The sequence below is a fragment of the Theobroma cacao genome, chromosome 2 (assembly GCF_053813885.1).
Source record: "Theobroma cacao isolate CCN51 chromosome 2, ASM5381388v1, whole genome shotgun sequence".
NCBI classification, from domain to species: Eukaryota; Viridiplantae; Streptophyta; class Magnoliopsida; order Malvales; family Malvaceae; genus Theobroma; species Theobroma cacao.
Window position 1 is genome coordinate 8,595,322 of NC_142640.1, and position 20,452 is coordinate 8,615,773.

Below are 20,452 nucleotides of genomic sequence, written 5' to 3' on the forward strand. Positions count from 1 at the left end.
ATTTTATGTGTCTGGCTGCATGCGTACAATTTCTTAGAGATAAAATATTGATTGACAATTGTTGCAGAAATACTTAAAAATATTTCATTAATGGTTACAATTAATTAGTTATAAAATATTTTTAAACCTTAGGATCTCTTGTATCATTTTCTGTTATTATTATCTAATTTATTGTTTATTGATGATATTTGTGTTTTTGAGAATTAGTTAAGAAATTATAAACTACCTCAGTAAGCGTACGATTATTATAAATCTATTAAATAATATTATGAGAAAATTATGAAAGATAACTTTTCTCACAAATTCAATTCAAAAATATCTTTTATTATAATTTTAATTATTTTTAATCAATTTTTAACATAATTTAATAACAACATTTTTTAAAATAATTTTAGATAAATTAAAAAAAATTAATTTTTTTTATCCTACCATCTATATAAAAGTTTTAAAATTAAATCTCTATTTGTCTCACCGTTCATTTCTTTCTCAGTATCTTAAAAGAGCAGAGGTGATATCATGATATATGTGTCTTAGGGTCTTGGATGCAGAGGTTGCCCATACACTAGCTGTTTCAGCTGCCGCTCGTGGTTCGGTTCCTAGGGAGAAGAGGCCTGATCCACCGATTTTGGGATTAGAAGTTTGAGGAAGGAAGTTCTCAAACCCTATAGGTCTTTCTGCTGGCTTTGATAAAAATGCAGAAGCTGTTGAAGGCTTACTTGGTATGGGTTTTGGCTTTGTGGAAGTTGGTTCGGTAACCCCTGTTCCACAGTAGGGTAACCCAATGCCACGCATCTTTAGATTGCGACAAGAAGGGTGAGAATGCCTAATCTCCCTTTCTACAATTTTTTTAATTATGATCTTGCTTGTTTGGTGGCATTGGATTGGAGCAGGCAATAATTTAATGTGGTTTTTCTGAGAGATTTGATTGCTTGAACTCATGTTGTTTGGAGTTTAAGATTTTCTATTTTATCTAACTCGATTTATTCGTCAGTGCTATCATCAATCGGTGTGGGTTCAACAGTGAAGGAATTGTTGCTGTTGCAAGGCGATTGGGTGCCCAGCATGGTAAGAGGAAGTTGGAGACTTCAAGCTCTTCATCACCCTCCAGTGATGAAGCCAACCATGGGGGCAAAGCTGGTCCTGGAATTCTAGGGTTCAATCTTGGAAAGAATAAGACAAGTGATGCTGCTGCTGCTGATTATGTTCAAGGAGTTCACACATTATCCCAGTATGCCGATTACTTGGTAGTTCTATATTCTTTATTTTGGTTAATTCATTCCTCTCCATGTTTTTTATGAGTACAAAATCTTCACACAAGATAAATGATAGAATTGGTAACTTGTATTATCTAAAAATGTTGCTTAGCATGACTTGCTCCCTTGAAATTTCCTATGCTTACCTCTTTAAGGAGGGAGGTGGATACATATTTTTCAAAATATTAATATGTTTTCTGATATAACCTCGCGGGGGGGAGGGGGTTTGTAATATTACTACAAGAAGTTTTCCTTGAGTTTTTCTTTGTTTAAAACAGCCGTACAATTCAATTGTTTAAATGCCATAATATTGACCTCCTTTTGCACTACTTTCTAAGGTTATTAATGTTTCGTCACCAAACACTCCTAGATTGCGTATGCTTCAGGGAAGGAAACAGTTGAAGGATCTTGTTAAGAAGGTATAGATCTCTGGCTCTGAACTTAATCTTCCTTTTCTGATATATTACAGCAGAAGTTTGATCTTCTCAACTTTGCTTTGCATTTTCGTCAAAGGTTCAAGCTGCTCGTGATGAAATGCAATGGGGAGAGGAGGGTCCTCCTCCATTGCTTGTTAAAATTGCTCCAGACTTGTCTAAAGAAGACTAGAGGATATAGCAGCCGTATGTCCTATTTGCATTTAGATACTACTTCATCGCTTGCCTATATAATGTTCTTATTCTTCTTTTTCTTTGATCTTAGGTTGCTCTTGCCCTCCGCTTGGATGGATTGGTAATTTTCTTCCCCTTTAAAATTTTCTATATTTCTTGTCCATGTCTTGTGCGATTAGACTTTTCTCACTTGATGGTGCATTTCAGTCATATCTCTAACTCATATGCTTTTATAGTTTGTATTCATATATGACCTTTTTGTTTTTTCACTAACATTTTGGACAAATGGAACAAGTTTTACTCTAGTCCTTACATTAATCTGTAAAGAAAGTTGCATTTTCTTAAAGAATAATATTCCCAATGAATTATTTCTTCTAAATGCAATGAAAGAGCATTGCTCAGTAGTAGTCTAAATGTTAATAATGGTGTGATTTAAGAAGCTGTGATGTCATAGTTTCTTTTTTGTTTACTTCATTTTTTCTATATAAGGTTCAGAGTGAATAGTATCAGTGTGCATTAATTTTTTGTTTCTCTTCCTTTTAGTGTTCTTCCCTGACATGCTACTTTCTCTGTTTTCTAGATTATATCAAACACAACCATTTCAAGACCAGATCCCATAAATAAAAATCCAGTCTCTGCAGAATCTGGTGGCTTAAGCTTGAAGCCTCTCTTTAATTTGTCAACCAATGTCTTAATTTGCCTAGAGAAGGATGGTTTCAAGTCTATCCATGATGCTGTTGGTGCTGATTGCAGATAGTATTAATACAATCGATCAAATTATGTTGCATGTTATTTATCTCTAGAGAGAAGTCCAACATCCCTTTATAGAGTTAGTTAACCATTTAGACTGCTAACATATAGAGTTCTGAATTAATTACCAACATTAACCTTAAAAATGAAATACTGCGTCTAGCATTTTCTACCATGTATGGCAACTCAATTGGGAGTTGTGCTGACGTGACTTGTGAGATGATTTGTGGAACCATACATGCATAGCATCAGCAAAAGATGCAGAGCGGATGCTTTACAATTAGAGCAACGTAATACAAATATAAGGTGATTCACGCTGCTGTCTGCATCTAGACTGTATGCATCAACTGACTAATCAATAAGATAGGAAATGCATGTATCAGTACAACACTTAGAATATGAAAATTACTGTATAATTTTTCTCATTGTCTCTTGTAAACCTATTGTTACATATGATTTTTGGTATGATGAATCTTTAATTTGATGCTACACGAGTAAAGAAGATGAAGAAAATTTCAAAGATAAGACGACTTTATGATTGTGTTTAACTTATCAACAAGAAGAATAAAGCAAAATAAGGTTTGGGTTCTCCTTAGTCTTAGCCTTAGTACATAAGAAAGGAAAAACTCGGGTTTTAATTTTAACAATCCAGGCCAGGCCATGGTTGTATCCAGAGTTTTTATATTTTCATCATTTTAATTTAACTTTGTTCAATTAAACCCATTTCTATTTTTGTTGTATTAACAAATTGTTAAGATAAACAAGCTTTACATCATCAATTATTTACATGTCAACCGGTCAACCAAAAACAAAGAAAACATGTTTAACAAAAAAATAATAATAATAAAAGAAAACAAACAAAGAAAAGGAAAACGTGAACGGTGTTCGGCCAAAAAAAAAAAAAAAAGAAACAAACAAAGAAAGCCAACCAAGTTATCAAGGCTATGGAGGATAGAAAACTTGAAAACGATTATAATAACTAACAATCCACGCCATGGTTGTATCCAAGGTTTTTATATTTTCACCATTTTAATTTTGTTTAATTAAACTCATTTCAACTTTTACTGTATTAACAAATCGTTAAGATAAACAAGCTCTACATCATCAATTGTTTACATGTCAGCTGATCAACAATTCTTTTGATCCGTTTTGACTCTCTTTAACAAAACAAATATTTAAGTATTACTATAAGCAAGCTTTAATTGCCTGAATTATAGCTTAACTACATGAACAAGCTATAGAAAGGAATCCATTCACCATTAATAATCTTACCAAACACGTCAACTACTTTCTCATCAATATCCATTGCTTTAAGTTGTTCGTACATCAACTACTTTCTCATCAATATCCATTGCTTTTAATTGTTCGTTCTCACATGAAAAAAAAAACAAAACGTGTTTGGGTAAAAAAAAAAAAAGAAACAAACAAAGAAAACGAGAATGGTGTTTGGCCAATTAAAAAAACAAATAATGAAAACGTGAATATTGTTTAGAAAAAATAAACCGAAAAACAAAATACAAAGAAAGTCAATCAAGTCATCAAGGCCACGAAAGATAGAAAACTTGGAAAGGATTGTAATCAATAACAATCATATTTCCACGAAGGATAGAAAACTTGGAAATGTATATTCTAACAAGGGTATGTTGTCTATTTTAATAAAAAGTTCTCATAAAGTAATGGAGCTTTTGGCTTTAATGGTCCTATCTTCTATTTCTAAACATCTGTGTGATTTAGTGTCTTGAAATGGTCATATCTTTTAACTTATAAGTTTGATATGCATTCTTTTTTTCCAAGGAAAGATCCTATTAATAGGTTGTGGTGGTATTAGCAGGTAAAGTCAGGATACTGAATGATCATTACCTTCATCTTATTATATAGATGATGTCACTATTATCATAATCGTCATCACCATTGCTGCTATTGTTATTATTTTCATCTCCACCATTAATTTGATTTATGCATTCAATATAGTGGTGAGGATGCATGCAATAAAATAAGGGCTGGAGTAACTCTTGTTCAGCTTTATACTGCATTTGCATATGGAGGCCCTGCCTTAATTCCTCAAATGAAGGTATTCTCCTTTAATTTTATGAGTTCTATATTTATTTATTTTCTTTCTCCTTTACATCCTAAAGGGTATAAAACATTATACACTGACAAAAAATGTGTCGTCTTCTCTGATGGCATATCTGTCACCAGTTTGTTATTTGGAACTGCAACTTTTTTGGGACTTGGTGAAATATCATAATCTTGTAAATGCTCATGTCTTTATCCTAGTTCAGGTTTCATCAGTGTCATTTTAAGAAAGAAGTTAAGGATATTTCTTGAGTCCTGGATTTTGCATTCAATTTGTATGCTTTTGGGGTATCTTTCGACTTTTGGAGGGCTGATGTTGGGTTGGGATCATTAAGTTGTCGGGAATGGCCAATTGCTCAAATGGATGAATTATTGTTTTTGTTAAATATTTTGTTTGGCTTATTGTGATTGTGCTGTTTTTGCAGGCTGAACTTGCTGAGTGCCTAGAGAGGGATGGTTTCAAGTCTGTCCATGAAGCTGTTGGTGCTGATTGCATATGGTATTAGTACTTACCTTGCACCAAGAACTTCCTCACAAAATAGCTGTATTGTAATCTTTTGTCCTGTGCTTATCCTACATTATCACTTTTGCTTGGCTCTAATTTTTTTTAGAGGAAATTGTGGGAAATGACCTTCATAGTAAGGTCACTTCAAAAATGATTGTCTCTATAATTTTAACTATTTCTAGCCATTTTTTGGCATGACTTAACAAGAATACCTTTTAATCCAATTAATCCAAATGAAAGCGCGTCTCAGTTTCTTTTTTTCTGCTCTCCCGTCATTCAGCTTAAAATTTCAAAATTAAATCTCGATTTAGATTTAGCTATCCCTCCATCCAGCTCTCCAAAGCCATCGAGGTCTATATCGACAACCAACTTTCTCATGATCCTAAAGTGCAGAGATGACATCAAGGTATTTGTTATGGGTTCTTGCATTTATTTAGGGTTATTCATAGAAGGAAAAAGTTGATGGATAAATTATATGAGTTTGGAAACTTAAATCTGGGTGGGGGTAGCAAAATCAATCAGTTTATAGGCGATGCGTGAATATTTGTTAGGCATTGAGTCATTGGATATTAGGGTGTGTGACTGGATTTTAGGAATCGTTACCTATTTATTTGGCATTAGGTGCTTGAATATTTGTTGAGCATTGCGTGGGTTCTTTATAGGCATTACGTGACTGAATATTTGTTAGAGGTGCGTGACAAGCGTTACGTGACTGAATATTTGTTGAGCATTGCGTGACCTATTTGTAGGCATTGCGTGACTTTAGCTACTTAATGCTGAAGGTGATTCTCTACTGATTATCTTCAATAACCTAATAAGCTCTAATGTAATTAATGAAGTTTATATTTAATTTCAGACTTGTATAGTAGCAATAGTATTAGATTTTGGTTGGTCTACCATAATGCCTAAATTAAAAAAAAAAAAGAGAAAAGAGGAAACGATAACGAATTTCTTGGAAAAGAGAAAAGATATAACATTAAAATCCTTTTTCATTAGTGAAAAAGAGAGAAAATCTTTAAGCTGCTTTTTATTAAGAATTTCTTGAAAAATGATGTTTGGCCTAGCTTTCACTTTTAAGAGGTAGCTAAGATGAAAGGGCAGGCTAAACAGGTACTTAATAACCAATTCAGCCCCCCTTCATTGCATTGATATGGCTGTAGAAAACGAAGAGTCAGCTTTCATACCTATAAATAAAGGGAACCATTAACCATTTGAATCAAATTCAATTATCTTAATCAATCTCAGATAATTGAAAAATGACCTCCAAAGATCTAAGAGTCGAGAAGGGGAAAGAGGCAACCTCTAAAGAGGAGGAGGTGCCTTTGAGTGTGAGGGACCAGTTGCACATATTCTTGAGTGTGAGGGACTAGTTGCACATATTCTAGCAGGAGATGCAAGTCCTCATCGACAACCTGATGCAAAGGACTTTTGACCTAGAAGTTGCCATCTTGAGCAACGAAAAGATTCTTGTCGAGATAGAGTTCAAAGTAGATGAACTTATGAAGAAATGAACTACGGTTCATTTTTTTTGTATCATTTTCTTGTATTTTCGGAGGGGTCTTTTTAATAAAATTTGAATAAAATTTATAGCAATTTTTATTTTCATTGAGCACATATTTTGTTGAGTTATTTTCTTCGTTTAAGTTATATTATACTGAAAAACTTCGTGAGTGGATGTTAGGCATTGGGTGACCTATTATTAGGTATTAGGAGAGTGGGTTATACGCGGTGCGTGAATTGTGCAATACATATCTTCTATTGAGACATTGCATGAGTAGTTTGTATGTATATGGAATAGAGTACCTATGGTGACATGTTGTTATGTATTGCGTGACGTTGGGCCAGTACGTGATTGTTTAAGTTAGCATAACGTGAGTGGATATTAGGCATCGATTGAATTATTATTAGGTATTGCGAGACTAGTGGTGCGCAATTCACCTCTTGTTTAGAGGCTTATTATTCATTGAGTGACTTATTCTTAGTTGTGGCGAGCCTGACGGTGTGTGACTGACTTGTGCAATTCATGTGTTGTTTTGAAGTTTTTGTTCAATAGTTTTTTAGGCAGTGCGTGACTGGTTTTTATATATTGCGTTACCTGTTGTAGCGAGAGTGGTGGCACGTGACTTGTGCAATTCATATGTTGTTTTGAGGGTTTTGTTCAGTAGTTTTTTAGGCTTGCGTGACTGGTTTTTATATATTGCGTTACCTATTGTAGCGAAAGTGGTGGCTTGTGACTTGTGCAATTCATGTATTGTTTTGATGCTTTTGTTCAGTAGTTTTTTAGGCTTGCGTGACTGGTTTTTATATATTGCGTTACCTGTTGTAGCGTGAGTGGTGGCACGTGACTTGTGCAATTCATGTGTTGTTTAAAGGCTTTTGTTCAGTAGTTTTTTAGGGTTGTGAGATTGTTTTTTATATATTGTGTGACCTGTTGTTATGTATTACGAGAGTGGTGGCACGTGACTTGTGTAATTCATATGTTGTTTTGAGGTTTTTGTTCAGTAGTTTTTTAGGATTGCGTTACTGGTTTTTATATATTATGTGACTTGTTGTTATATATTGCGAGAGCGGTGGCGCATGACTTGTGCAATTCGCCTCTTGTTTAAGGGCATTTGTTCACTAGTTATTAGGCATTGCATTAATATGTATTAGACATTGCGACACTTAATTTCTGTAAAATTTTTGCGGTTGGCCAAATGTGACTTAGGCATTGCATAAGTAGTTTCTATGCATTGAGGGGCTATTTTTGATAAATTGACTGATCGTGATACTTATTTTCTATTAAATTTCAGCGACCTGCCAAATGTGAAGCTTATGATTACATACGGTGGTCATTGGGTCGATGACACTTACAAGGGTGGTGAGACACGAGTGAGGGGTGTTGGGAGTGATTTGTCATTTTCGAGACTAGTGAAGCTGGTTAAAGAGGTTGTTGGGTCAACTCACATAATAATGAAATCGAGCTACATACATCGTTCAGCCATGCCTCAGGGGTTTCGTGCGCAGTTATCAGGGATGATGAAGATGTAGCGAGTATTTTGTGAGATGAAAGGACAGTTGTTGTGTTTGTGACAATTAAGGCAGGAAATGCAAACAATATTTCACATGAGCATGGTATCCAGCATAGTAATCAACAAGAACATAATGTTAATTATTTTGACATACCACACCATGCATTTCCTAACAAACAACCATGGCAATCACGTTTAATGTATCCTCATGAATTTCAGCAGCCCGACGCACACATGAGGTGTCTGCAAATGATGTCTGCACAATTTCGACCGGAATGTGCATAGAACGAAATACTCGGTACTTTGTAACAAACACAACTATCGCTCGAAAATGCATTGGGTCCATTGTCATTAGCAAACGACACTGTGATGGTTGTGAGTGATGACGATGCATCGATCAGATTGAAGATGATGTTGAAGAGGACGACACGACGGATCGGAACAATGAGTTGTGTTATGACTGTGAAGATGATTTTGTTTGCAAACATAAAGACCGTTCAGAGGACAACAGGGTTGAGCAGACCGACATTCCTGATTGCAATTATGCAGATGGCGGTACAGGTCATACCATAACTGTTGTGTTAGAAGAGGTTGAGTTGGACGACCATGGTAGAACCGTTGAATTAGAAGATGTTGAGGGTGCGGACCCTATTTACGATAACACCATCGCACTTGAGAACGACATTTGTTCGCCTGATGACACTGATCAAGAGAGGGTAAATACAGGGGGATCTCGTTAATGGATTATTCTCGGGCTAGATATGATATCTTTCCAAACAGTTGGGAGTGAGGAATCCAAATCAATGGACGATTACTTATATCGCGAAAAAGTGTTTTTATCGAAGGCTGAATTGAAACGAACTTTGAGCATGTTGGCACTAAAAGAGCATTTTGAGTTTAGAGTTAAAAAGTCATGTCACGTTCATTTTGAGGTTGGTTGTAAAGATAAGACATGCAAGTTTGCTTTGCAAGCAACGAAGTTGCCTGAGGGAGAATATTGACAACTTCCAACATTGCAGAAGGTACACACGTGTACTGTCGATGGTTTGCACTGTAGGTACCGAACTGCGAGCGCGAGGGTAATTGGTGAGCTTATCTCCAGCAGGGTGCAAGGAAATTGTGTAACCTCATTGAGACTAAAGGAAATAATAGAAGAGATGAATCGCAAGTGGGGATTGCAATGCCTATATGGTAAGGCCTGGCAAGCGAAGGAGTACGTAGAGAGTCTTATGTTCAGTCTGCAGGAAGAGTCATTCCAACTATTTCCCTCCTATTTTCATATGTTGGAATGTGAAAATCCAGGTACTATCATGTTTGTCGCTACTGATGGGGAACAATGATTCAAATATTGTTTCTGGGCATTTGAGTCATGTATTCGAGGGTTCAGTGCTGTAATGCGGCTTGTAGTCACTATCGATGCCACACATTTGAAAGGCAGATTCAAGGGTATTCTGTTTGTGGCGATATGCAAATATGCGAATGAGCAGATATATCCACTTGCATTTGGCATTGGCCATGTCGAAGACGAAGAGTCTTGATCGTGGTTTCTTAACCAATAGCATCGTGCAATTGGTTGTCTGAAAATTCAATGTTCATTTCTGATCAGCATCTTGGCATTAAGAATGCAGTTGAGAAAATGTACAAGGACGCTCATCACTGTCTATGCAATTACCACTTAGAGTAAAACGTTAAAACAGGTTCAAGCGCGAAGATGTTGTAGCGATTTTCACCATGGCCGCCAACTGTTATAGGGTCACCGATTTTGACAAACATATGAATCAGCTGAAACAGCTTTGCAAACTTGCTTATGAAAGCCTTATGAGATTAGGCCCTGAGATGGGCGCGTGCACGGTCACCAGTAAGGTGATACAAGCTAATGACATCCAACACTGCGGAGTGTATTAACTCTTACCTAAGGCATACAAGAAAAATGCTAATAACGGTGTTGATCGAGTACATCAGAGGCATGTTTCAACGTTAGTTCTATGACTGGCACAATAAGGCATTGAATTTGACCACACCCCTTAGCCCTCGGGCTACCGATCTTTTGAACAGACAATTCAATGAAGTATGTCACTTTTCCATACAAGCAATCGATCGGGTGGAGTTTCAAGTTATAGGCGGGAGTAAAGACAGAGTCGTGAACCTCTCCACCAAGTAGTGTTCATGCGGTGAGTTCCAATCCGATCTACTCCCCTGCACGCATGCCATGGTGGCAATAAGGTATGAGTAATCATGTTTTGTTATATTGTGCATGATGAATTGAATTTTTACATTGTTCACCAACTGTGATTTCATTATCTTGGCAGTAAGTGCAAACGTGCAGCTATTGAATTATGCTCGGACTATTACAAGACTTGATCTTGGGCAGAGGGATATACAGTTCCCATTCGCCCGATTTGGCATCTTAGTGAGTGGGACATCCCCGATGACGTTCAACAAATTATCGTTTTGCCACCAAGTTGGCAAGGTCAAGCGGGAAGACCTAAGAGGAAAAGGAATCCATCAGTTGGGGAAGGCAGCGGACAACGTAGATGTTCACAATGCAAGAGCTATGGTCATAATAGAAAAAATTATCAGACTTTGTTTGCATCTCAATCGACAAAAAGGGAAACATCATTTGCTCAGTCGACGGCTCGACGACATCGACCCAAGGCATGTGCAATTTACAAACAACCCGAGCACACGCGAAATCGCTATCCAATGCGGACTACAAACTCTAATAACGTTATAGGTGTCGTACCTGAAGATAGTGGCCCTTCAAACGTCAGTTATTAGGGATTGTTTCGAAGTGGCCATTGATATTTGCATTGAATAATACTATTTCAACTTAAGTTTGACAAAGTTTGAATGAAAAGTAAGATACACAATATGTCCATATGGAAGAGAAAGACCTTATGCTAGTTATGGAGGTTTGAAAAAGTGTACCAAAGCATGAGAATTGAAGTTACTTTGAGAAAGTTATTGATGTTTCAAGGGATGGCTTCCATGCAATATGGAAAACGTTTATTGAGGAAGAAGGAAAGGAAGAAGAAGAAGAAGAAGTTGCTAGAAGTGAGGAGAAAGTGCTGAAAAAAAAATAGATATTAATCTTGTAATTGACTACAGTTTTCATTATTTACGAAAATACCATTGCATAGTTGGATCATCAAATTCCAATTACAGTACTTAGCCCATTTGTCGAATCATCAAAGTCAGATTAACGAATACAAGAAGAAGATAAAAAAAAAAAGAAAGAAAAAGAAGAATGGGAGATTTCAACCCATAATTTAAGATGATGAAAAAGTAGAGCTAGAAGAAGGAAGAGCAACTTTAGCAAAATGGAAAAGAAGCAGCAGACCCTCAACCCCAAAAACGATGCTTTGCTTCGAATTGTGAGTAATTTTTTTAAAATATGATGGGTAAAAATGTCCTTAAAGACATTGCAGAGTGTAATGTAATGTGATTGCATTGGTTTTGGACTGCAATCACATTACATCCATTGGCTGCAATGTGATTACATTGCAATTTTCCATTGCAGTGGTCTGTTACAAAACAAACACTGTAATATAATTTAATTAGGCACATTGCAGGGAATGTGACTTTACATCCCTTATACCAAACGCACCCTTAATGTCGACTATTGTAATCAGAAAACATAAAGGGCATAAGATAACTTCCAACTGTTTTTTTCATATTCCAGTCTTCCCAATATCTATTGATAGCTGCCTTTTCATCTTCCAACCGTTCCAAACTTAGTTTAACGATAAAAGGAAGTTGAACCACTAAAGCTGAACCATCCTACACTATCTTAAGCAATGGCCGCATCTTCGAGCAGACCCAATGTCCATGACAATGGCGACCAAAGTATGGGTGATGATGAATACTCTAGCCTACAATCAAGGAAGAAATGGAAACTAGATCTTTAATTGCCTGTCGCACCAATTGGTTTTTCAATTGAACCAAGTAATGATCCATGCTCTCCCTTACGGTTTAGAAACATCTCACATGGTGGTAGGTATTGGGTAATAGAGAATGCCATGATATTGTAAGGGAAAGTGGTAGATTAGGAAAGCTTAAAGGAAAACATATACCTTGAGGGTGACATATCTTCGTTTTTCGACATGGGTAAACTTGAGGGTCTAAATACCTTTTCATATTTTGATTATAGCTCGACTCTTGTTAGGGAATTTTACTCCAGCATTCACCGGAGTGAAAATGAATTTGAAAATCCTAGAGATTTTGACCTATTTGTTTTGAACGTGTTTTTGGGAGGAATAGAGTTTACAGTGACTCCCTTTGATATTAGGAAGCTTTTGAAAACGAATATATAGACATGGACAATACAGACCTCCACCATCATATGACGCGTCTCGTATGTGGGCCCAAGTGACAGGCAGAAGAGAACCATACACCACAGAGTCATATTCTGTTCGTCATTTGAATTCTGTACTAGATAGGTTGGTACATAATTTTTTGGCATCCACATTACAGGGAAGGATCAGTCATTTAAGACATGTTAGCGCTAAGGATTTGTGGATGATGGAAAAAATTAAAAGGCAGTTTGGCATGAATATTGCAAAATATATGATCATGAGAATAAGACAAGTTGCCATACGGGAAGAGACGACCCTTCCATACGAGAACATCATATCGGCTCTAGTTAAGAAAAAATGGATATGGAGCAATAAGTATCTAGCTGATTGGACCAGTCACAGGCCTTATAATCTCTCGTTTCCATGGCTTGTGAAAAGGGGATATGACTTTAGTCTTGATGAGCCATTAAACTCTGTCGAAGGTAACCCAGTTCATCCTGCCTATGATACTCCATTCAAACAACTGTCTAGAGTTCTTGTTTCCAATGATGTGATGTATAATATGCTTATGAGGATTGATGAGAAACTCAGTAATCAAATTGCTAGAATACAGGCATTAGAATTGAGGATACAGAATGTTGAGAATCTTCTAATACAAAGAATAGATACAGTTGTTCGGGCAGTAAAAGTGAGGTAGAATTGACTGTCCTCAAATGAGTTTCTCCGACATTAACCTCAGAGAAAAAAGAAGTCAGTTGTCATTGGTTCTGGCTGAGTCAACCATACTAGATGAACATTCATATTTGAGAGTTGTGGGTTAACTGGATTATGGATACTGTAGTTTGTATTACATAATTCACTTATGGTATTTTGTTTTCTTTAACTCGATATTTTGTTATGATGGTGCTTGGGGTTGAGTTATGGTTTGATATTGTTCGTGGTAATTGGCTTACCCTTATTCGAAGAACATGACATAAAATAGGTGAGTCACGCAATGCAAGATCAACTAGTCACGCAATGCAAGATCAACTAGTCATGCGATCCCATATCATCGAGTCACGCAATTCAATAAGAATTCGTAACACCACTCCATATATACTACTCACGCGGCTTCATATCAACTAGTAATGTAATTCCATAATATCCAATCACGCGACTCTATTTTTCTACTCACGTGATTTTATAATAAATACTCACACCATTCCATAATAACTAGTAACACCACTCAATATATATTACTCATGCGAGTCAATATCAACTAGTCACGCGATTCTACAAAAAAGTCATGTCACGCGCTTCCATATTAACTAGTAACGTCATTCCATATTTACTACTAACGGGAGTCAATATCAAATACTCACGCGATTCTAAATCTTAACAGTTCACGCGAACCATATTTACTACTCACACGATTCCAAATGGATTAGTGACGCGATTCCATATTAACAACTAACGTGATTCAAAATTTAGTACTCCCGTGACTCCATAACAAATACTCCTGTGAATCAATATCAACTGGTGACGCGATTCCATCCATACCATTCACGCCATTCAATAGCAACTTCTTACAACCCTATGTCACGTAATGCAATTCAACATGTCATATAGGCTATAAAGTAAAGAAGCAAAGGGGGGTTAGCATATGCAAACGAATGATGTTTGGCCTAGCTTTTGCTTTTAAGAGGTAGATAAGATGAAAGGGATGGTCGAACTAGTACTTAATAACCAATTCAGCCCCCCTTCATTGCATTGATATGGGTGTAGAAAACGAAAAGTCAGCATTCATGCCTATAAATAAAAGGAACCATTAACCATTTGAATCAAATTCAATCATCTTAATCAATATCAGATAATTGGAAAAATGACCTCTAGAGATTCAAGAGTCGAGAAGGGGAAAGAGGCAGCCTCTGAAGATGATGAGGTGCCTTTGAGTTTGAGGGACTAGTTGCACATATTCTAGCAAAAAAGCAAATCTAAAACACAAAATGTCTCTCTAAAAGTGGATGGAACTTGTATGAAAGAGTAAACTGAACTGTCTGGTTGAGAAATGAAAAGTAAGATACACAAGATATCCATATGGAAGAGAAAACCTTCAAGTCCAATGGTCGGGTCGTTGGAACTAGTTGGCAAACAATAGAGGTCGAAAACAACTGAACATGGGACTTGAGGGTTTTCTCTTCCATATGGACATCTTGTGTATCTTACTTTTCATTCCCAACCAGACAGTTTAGTTTGCTTTTTCATACAAGTTCCATCCACTTTCAAAGCAACTATTGATATATTCATAAGCTATCGATACTCATGCAGGTCCAGAACAACTGAACGTTTATTGAAACAGAAGGATGGGAAGAAGACGAAGAAGAAGCTGTCGGAAGTGAGGAGAAAGTGCTGGGAAAAATTTGATATTTATCTTATAGTTGACTACAGGTCCCTTTATGTACAAAAATGCCATTGCGTAGTTGGATCATAAAATTCCAATTAGAGTACTTAGCCCATTTGTTGGATCATCAAATTCATTGTACTCTTTCATAATTTGTTTTTCTTTGTAAACCATTAAATAAAGCACAAAATATTTAATAATATTTACGTGATTGATTTTGGCATCCTGCTTCATATTTTTGCCTAGAAAATGGTGTATAATAATAGTAATAGTTATTCTTAATATTGATCGTTGTAATCAAAAAACATAAAGGGTATAAGACAGCTTCCAATCGTTTCTTTCATATTGTAGTTTTCCCGTTGAGTTATGGTTTGATATTGTCGATGATAATTGGCTTACCCTTATTTGAAGAACATGACACAAAATAGGTGAGTCACGCGATGCAAGCGCAACTAGTCACGCAATCCCATATCATCTAGTCACGCGATTCAATAAGAATTCGTAACGTCACTCCATATATACTACTCACGCGAATCGATATCAACTAGTAACGCAATTCCATAATAGCCAGTCATGCAAATCAATTTTTCTACTCACGCGATTTTATAATAAATATTCACGCCATTCCATAATAACTAGTAACACAACCCACATATATTACTCACGTAAGTCAATATAAACTAGTGACGCGATTCCACAAAAAAGTCATGTCACGCGCTTTCATATTAACTAGTAACGACACTCCATATTTATTACTAACCAAAGTAAATATCAAACACTCACGCGATTTTAAATCTTAACAGTTCACGTGATCCATATTTACTACTCACACGATTCCAAGTAGATTAGTGACGTGATTCCATACTAACAACTGACGTGATTCAAAATTTAGTACTCGCGTGACTCCATAACAAATACTCTCACGAATCAATATCAACTGGTGACGCGATTCCATCCACACCATTCACGCAATTCAATAGCAACTGCTTACAACCCTATGTCACGCAATGCAATTCAACATGTCATATAGGCTATAAAGTAAATAAGCAAAAGGGGGCTGGCATATGCAAACGAATGAACGCTGTCATGTAAATTGTGTAAAATACTAACAGACTTTATGATATGAATAAGAAAAAAATAATGTTGTTCTTATTGGACCCGTATGCGTATCACATGAATGAATACAAAGAATAATATGTAAATGATACAACAAAGAATAATATGAAAATGATATAGAATAATGTTAATGTTAATTACAAAATGAAAAAGAATAAACAAATTCAAAAATTTAACAACTTGAGCTATTGGCAAAAATCTCAAGGGCAAACTTTGTTCGAATGCCCTCTATGGCGTTTGCCTTCAGTGTCTGATCCTCCGAGCCGATCAACCACTGCAACGAGGCTATAACCCAATCCCCATAACTGTGTGAATTTTGCTGTATCGGGGTCTTCTCATTTAACCTGTATTTCATCCGCATCAAACCTCATTTTTGACGACCTGAGCTGACAAAGTACCCTGCCCGGTGGCATATAATGGGAAACAATGATGTTAGTGGACTCATCTGCTTATCACGCAAGCCAAAATTCAGTGCTTCTTTTTGACCGTACGATGAGTCCACTAACATCATAGTCCATTTCAGAAAGTTAACGTGCACTACCACCTAGTGGCCGTTGAAAAAGCATGGCACGAGAATTGCGTTAACCTCATGATATGGCAAACCCCACGAAGGTCTCCCACCCCTTGCATACTCAAGCAAATCGTTTGGCATAACCACCTCACTCGGCTTGAATGTCTTCTCGGTGGGGGAAGGCTGCATTTTTTCACTTAGTTGGAGCAAAATAAGTTGTCAATTACGCTATGCATAATAGTTAGATGCAATTAAGTAACCCTAAATCTCATACATTTGAATAATTATAACTCAGTTAAATATAATATACTTACATAGAATGTGGTGTCAACGATCAATATTCTTTGCTTGTAGTGTTGTGGATGGTGCTCGCACACCCACTTACACAACACACTAATGCATGCATCAATTTGTTGGGTGTCCATCAACTCTGTCGGCATCTCTAATCGTCGAAAAAAATCAGGGCCCTCTTACCCTTCGATGCCCAGAATGTTAACCCTGTAAATTTAAAATAGAGTTATATTAAAATTATAGTATTGCAGACTGTTTAATAAATATCCTAGAATCGTTAACCCTAATATAGTCTACTGTTTTCATTTTACCTGGCTTGGTCATTTTTCAGGAATGACTCATATCTGTCTTTCAAATTGTCATTCGCTTTGCGCTGGACTAATAGCGGGTTAACGTACTGGCTTCGAAGGCATTTGCTAGCCAAGATCACATGTGCATCTTCGAGCTCAGGTCGAGGTGGAGCCTCAGCAGAAGGTTCGATCTCACCATAAGGGGGGGCCTCTGCTAGAGTTGGGACAGGAGCAGGACGTGGGGAAGTTGTAGTTCCACTACTCGCAAGATGAGGTACCTCTTCAACCTCATACGGAGAAGGTGGAGCCTAGGGAGAAGGTATGGGCTTAAAATGCTGGGCTGCCTCTACCGGAGATGGAATACCCGCAAGATGATGTTCAATCGGGTTACCAGGAGGTGACCTTCGTCCCTAAACGATTAAAAAAAACAAACACATTAGAACAGTGTATACATTGTACATGTTATAACTCACGCGATGAATAACATAAAACCTCATACCTCAAAATGGTCGATCAGTCGACAGACAATCCGATCCTCCAGCCCTTGCAGTGAGTGCTAGATATGCTCATGCAGTGACTACGTCTACATTTGCATCGCCCGCTAGATCTCCAACTACATTGACTGCATCTGCATCGCCCACTGGATCTCCAACTGTATTGACTACATCTGCATCTGCATATTCGTCTGTAATGACTAAAGGTCTTTCTTCCACTGTGTCTGTATCTTTTGCAGCTTTCGCTTAATGTTCGTAGTCATTTACGAGCGTAACGCCCGGTTATGCGACTCAACATGGGGGACAGCACCTGAAGCAAGAGGAGGGGTAGCAGCAGAAGCAGGAGGAGCAGCAGCAAGAGAAGCACCATGAATAGTTACAAGAAGAAAATGAGGTGCCTCAGCAGCACCGAAATCGGAATGGACCTCTTCATTCGCGATGCGTCTCCGCTTAACGGCTCCTCGTACTAGACTTTTCCCATTTGCGGTCCATTATTTTCCTCCTTTGTTGGGGACCTAATTCTGGGCAACCCTCCAACTTCCATAATAAAATGTATTGCTGCCCCTCGGAGATATTGACCTCAATGTCGACCCAGTTTGCGATCAACATCTCTTTTGCCGTTGGCTCTAACGTCTTCATTGCCCACAACTACACCAAAACATACATTGCCAGTAGGTATAACCCTCGCTACCCTATGACAATAAAAATAAAATTTAATCAAATAAAAAAAATATGGTTTCTTTACTCACCTTGCCCTCTCTCTCAAAACTTGTAATATTGACGTGGAACCTTGTAGGCCTCTTGTCACAATGTCATTTAAGCATTCTTGGCCAAACCTATCTGGACTACCGCTGCCTTCCGAACAAACTTCTAATTACAGGTATTGCTTCCAACGCCCAAAACTGCACATCAATTGTGTAACATTTTTAGTCACCTCATAAATTCTTATGCGAAAACAATAATGACAATGATAAACATTAGGCTATGGCAGACTACTTGAAAAGCCCATATCAATCCGTATAGGTGGTAGCGCTTCTTATCTACTTTGCTTACAGTAGGAGGTTCGAAACCCCTCAGCAAGTAATCCACGGTCAGACTCCAAACGTATGTGCCCCATGGGAATGCATTCCACTCGTCGATGTTCTCAACTAGAGACAACAACCATGGAACGATAGATCGTCTGTAGTCTTGACCGAATAAAACGTTAGTCTCGATCAAGACGAGGGCCATCTTGCTCGCGTCTCCCTTTTGCTGAAACTGCCCTCCCTTGAACGTGTCTAAAACTTATTGGATCTTCACCTCCTTCCCAAGTCTCCAATATCGTAGGTAAATTCCTCCAAAGAGGGCCTCGTAGGGATTGACAATGAAGGCCGATAGAGGACCAAACTTTAGTCTTGTCACCAGACAGAACTCCCTCTTTGAAAAACAGGCCTTCATTTTCCCTATTGCGAACCATAACTCTGCCTCTGTGGCGTCAGGTTCGTTGATTCTGTGCAGCATTAGATTGTACACGAGACTGGCACAAAATGAACTCTTGTTTGCTTCGACGTCCATCATGTGCCCGAAGCATGTTCTCTTAAAGCTTTCCAGCTCATTCACTTGACACAGCATCTGACGTATCACGTGCAGATGCGACCACTTACAGTGGATGTTAATGCCTACATTGAACCCCCACCGGTGCCTCGGCACAAGAGCAAGTACTCCGCGTTTTCCTACTCTGTTCCTGTGCTGGCCATCTGCAACATAAAACAGATAACATTCCCATTTTAATCATGTCAATACCATCATTGTAGATTAACAAAAAAACTACAGGAATTTCTTAGAAATAGCCCTCCTCATAAGCTCACTCAAAAAATAACCCTAACAATATTTTTAACTGTTTTTAGACAACCCTGAAACAGAATAATTAATCCAAGTGTGGAGCATGGATTATTAAGTAAATCAACATATACACATTAAAACATTACAGTTGACCCAAAATAATACAGAATGAACCCATGCAGATAAATTTCATGCAGTTATGACACTCGTGCAATTTCCTACAACAATAGTCACGCAATGCCTAATCAATTAGTCACACAATTACTAACAATAAATCACACAATGATTTATAAACAAGTCACGCAATTCTAAGAACAACTAATCGAATCACGCACACACAAACTGATGCTATGCCTGAACAATATTCGCGCAATAACATTGAAACCAGTCACGCAATGGCCTAGAAACCAGTCACGCAATGACTTAAAAACCAGTCACGCAAAGTTAAACCTTTTTGCAATCACGCAAACCCTACGTGACCCCATGCCAAAATCCACTGACACAAAAGGTGCCAACCACATAAGCACGCCCCCACTCATGCAATATCTAACAAAGGGTCATAACAAAGGGTCACCTTTCTACCCCAACAACACCAACAATACCACCTTCATGTTTATATTCAAAAATTTCAAACAACAACAATATCAATATGAACAAGTAATATGTATAGGTTTATGCTCAAAAACCTTAACCCTAAACATGAACAATAACCGTCCTGTCAAAAACCTCCACATGGTTCAAAATGAAATAAAAAATTCATAAAAAAATTTTATACCTTTCTCAGAGTTATGTCAACTTCTTCACACTGCTCAATATGTGAACTACCTTTATCAGAATAATAACCACTCCAAAAGGCTCCTACCACTGCCAAAATGCTCAGAAGTTGAACTGTCAAGGAATGCTTTTGACAGACTTGCTTCTGCGGATATGTAAGGTCTCTCGATGAAAACCGAAGAGTTGTGGTCCATATAAAGGACATACTTGACCAGTTAATAGGTTTTTGGTTTAGGCGCGGAGCCTAGCGAATGGGTCAGTTTCATTAAGGACAATT

General features: G+C 37.4%; 1 long non-coding RNA gene and 1 pseudogene across 1 annotated transcript; both read left to right on the top strand.

Moving 5' to 3' along the window:
• Positions 1 to 495: 495 nt before the first annotated feature.
• LOC148763990 (dihydroorotate dehydrogenase (quinone), mitochondrial-like) lies at positions 496 to 3,036 on the top strand (annotated as a pseudogene).
• A 1,197-nt stretch (positions 3,037 to 4,233) lies between these two features.
• Positions 4,234 to 5,343, top strand: LOC148763991 (uncharacterized). Its single transcript, XR_016024552.1, has 2 exons — positions 4,234 to 4,682; positions 5,113 to 5,343. It is a non-coding gene; the product is annotated as an uncharacterized LOC148763991 (long non-coding RNA).
• Positions 5,344 to 20,452: the final 15,109 nt, after the last annotated feature.